The sequence below is a fragment of the Syzygium oleosum genome, unplaced genomic scaffold (genome assembly GCF_021117445.2).
Source record: "Syzygium oleosum isolate NSW1041296 unplaced genomic scaffold, Sole_v2.1 Sole_v2.17, whole genome shotgun sequence".
Taxonomy (NCBI): domain Eukaryota; kingdom Viridiplantae; phylum Streptophyta; class Magnoliopsida; order Myrtales; family Myrtaceae; genus Syzygium; species Syzygium oleosum.
Genome location: NW_026607501.1, coordinates 1,249,860 through 1,252,665, shown reverse-complemented (window position 1 = coordinate 1,252,665; position 2,806 = coordinate 1,249,860). Strand labels below are relative to the sequence as shown.

Here is a 2,806-nt window from a genome sequence, read left to right as displayed (position 1 = left end):
CAAAAACAATTCCCCGAGAGCTTGTAAAAGCACCCGTATTCTTATCAAGTACAATATGTTGGATGCAGTAACCACCATTTAATTGTAGTTGAGCCTAATTAGCAGATGATTAAGGCTAGAGATACTGAGATTGGTATACTAAATGGGTTGATTAAGTGGTGGTCGAACAAACAGTAGATGGTTATTTAAACTAGTGCACCCGTTTAAGCATCTAACAGTGTTTGCCGTATCATTTAGTAATCCAATTCTGTGCGTCGATCTTAATATCTCTAGCATTGTTCTTAGTACTTGAATAAATTTCTCTCATGCGAAAGACATGCGTTCATGCGTACGAATGATAGGCAAGAATAGATTGGTTTTGCATGGAGAAGATCACAGAGATACTGACCATTGCAGAAATTTTTCCATATTTTTCTTATATAGATCAGACCTATACTTCCAGGAATTCTCCAAATATTTTTTTATGAGTATTTCACGTAATATTAGCTATCTGATAAGATTTCACAATTGTAAAATGCTCCGAAGCTCACATGCAATGCTCTTACTTGCCATCATATTATAAATACACACTCCTCGTCTTTTGGTATTTCAGATTCTCTGATCTCTCTTCACTCCTTTTTGTTTTTGATTTTTGCAGTGTATTCAACTCTCTTCACCAAAGGCCCTTCAATAGAGTTCGAACGATTATTTAAAACAATTCCATATTCAATCATAATATATAAATATATAGTACCCAAATATGCATGTAGCAAGTAATTTCGCGTTTAGGGTTTCATGGGCCAAGGCCAACATATCGCCCTTCCAAGAAGATTTAATATGGCGGGAGTTGGAAGTTACAATGGGTGGTTGAGTTTCAAATGATTGAGCCAATTTTAATAACATAAAGTTCAAGACTAGAGAATTCAGTAACTTCCAAACCGGTCCACAGAATCACAGAAGTGGAATACATATACCGCTGTCCCAATGGGGTCCAATGGGAAGTAGGGTTTGGCCAAGAAAACATACGAGATTGATGGACGGCCAATTTGAAAAAGAGACGTAGTGTTCGTCTCATATTGGAATAGCCATTCAATGAGTTTAGGTTTAGACTAATATGGCAGCACATGGATCGGATTAAGGTTCCAGCAAAAAGTAGTCAAATCTAGAGAAGATGGGTGATGATTTTCAAACCAATCAATACTTGTTTAACCACCTTCTCAAACAAAATATATTGGAACAACGACACATTAGACTCATCAGATTTTCCAACATAATTGAATTCCGGCGGTGGGTTAGCAGTCACTGATATCACTTTTGCCTCAAAACTGAGAGGCGATATCGATATGTTGCAATTACCGGTACAAGGATCCAATCTGACTCAACAATAGATGAATTGTCAGCATGACATTATTTTTTGCAAATTGTACTTTGCAGATCTTTAGGGTTTTGAGTGAATAAATCATGATTTTAAAGTCAAGGTTTAATTGACATGGTTAATGGGACAGGCTTCAATTGCAATTGAGGCATCATCTTACGCTCGCGTTAAGTGAGTTGGGATGATGCTAATGATTTCCCAGGTTAAGGACAACATGGTAGTGACACATTGATAGCGGTCTTCGTCTTCTTACTATCTCTAGCTAATACCCATATTAATGTACGACCTCTATTTCTAATTTCATTTATCAGTTTTTTCTTCTGAGGACGATGTTCATATCCTATAAGAGCCAAGGTGGACATAAATGATGGTTGAGGGCAAGCTTTCATTTTCTTTTTTAATATAGGATATCCGAACCTTTCAACTCAACTAATCTTCACATATGCATGCAGATCACTTCACTCGCATGCATCGCATAAGACTTTACACATAGGGCCGGGAATCACCTCTGAAATCACTCTTGAGTGGTAGAACATGACGGTTTGAAACAAAATTTGTCGCATCTGAATGAAATGCCCGATCACTCATCCAATCCATGGATGGTTAGGGTTGAGCTTCCCATATTCAATTCGTGGCGGCTATAAATATCTAGAGCGTTGCTCATCCCCATGAACACAACACATTTTTATTCAACAAGATGCCAAGTGATTGATTGCAAGCAAGAGAAGATGGAGGAGGGGGAAGAAGTAGTTAGATGAGTACAGAGGAAAATCCTTAAATGAGAGTCGAGACCAAGAGGCTGCATGTGGGAAGCCATGTGAGGGCTATAAATTATGATGACACCTCCAATTTTTTTCTCCTTTTTCTTTCGGATTTTTCGTGTCCAATTCATTTAATAATGTTTTAATTTTCTTGAATTATTATCGCAGGGTATCTCTCATCACTCGTTTGATCCATGTCTTTTACATTCATTCATATGATGACGGGAGAAACAGACAAGGCCCCATGTGGGAAATCATTGACCCTGTGCACAATCAGGGCATGGAGCCAATCCAATTGAGGATATGATATCATGGTTGAAGAAAAAAGTGCGTATTATATAGCAAATTCATTTGGATACATTCGCATTATATGTGCATATATACGTGCGGCTAACCAAACTTATAGAAGAATTCGATGAGATACCTGTGAATTCTGGAATAAATTATTTGATCCACATGGCTTGGCAGAAACTGCTCAGCCGAGTGTCCTTGCGGCTAGAAGCCACAAGATATACACTCAATGCAAGTGTGCATTTATCTTAAAGGTAACATTCTATTTTTGGTCCCTTACCTTTTCACATGTTTTTGAATCAAGTCCTTGAACTTTCGATATATCTAATCAAGTCCTTGAACTTGCATAACTCTTGTAACAAAATCCCTAAGGTTCACGATTTGGTCAATTGGAGCTAAT

The 2,806-nt window shown here is 37.7% G+C and overlaps 1 long non-coding RNA gene across 1 annotated transcript; it reads left to right on the top strand.

The window, feature by feature from the left end:
- The first annotated feature begins 2,036 nt into the window (after positions 1–2,036).
- Positions 2,037–2,473, top strand: LOC130140233 (uncharacterized). Its single transcript, XR_008818250.1, has 2 exons — positions 2,037–2,171; positions 2,284–2,473. It is a non-coding gene; the product is annotated as an uncharacterized LOC130140233 (long non-coding RNA).
- The last annotated feature ends 333 nt before the right edge of the window (positions 2,474–2,806 follow it).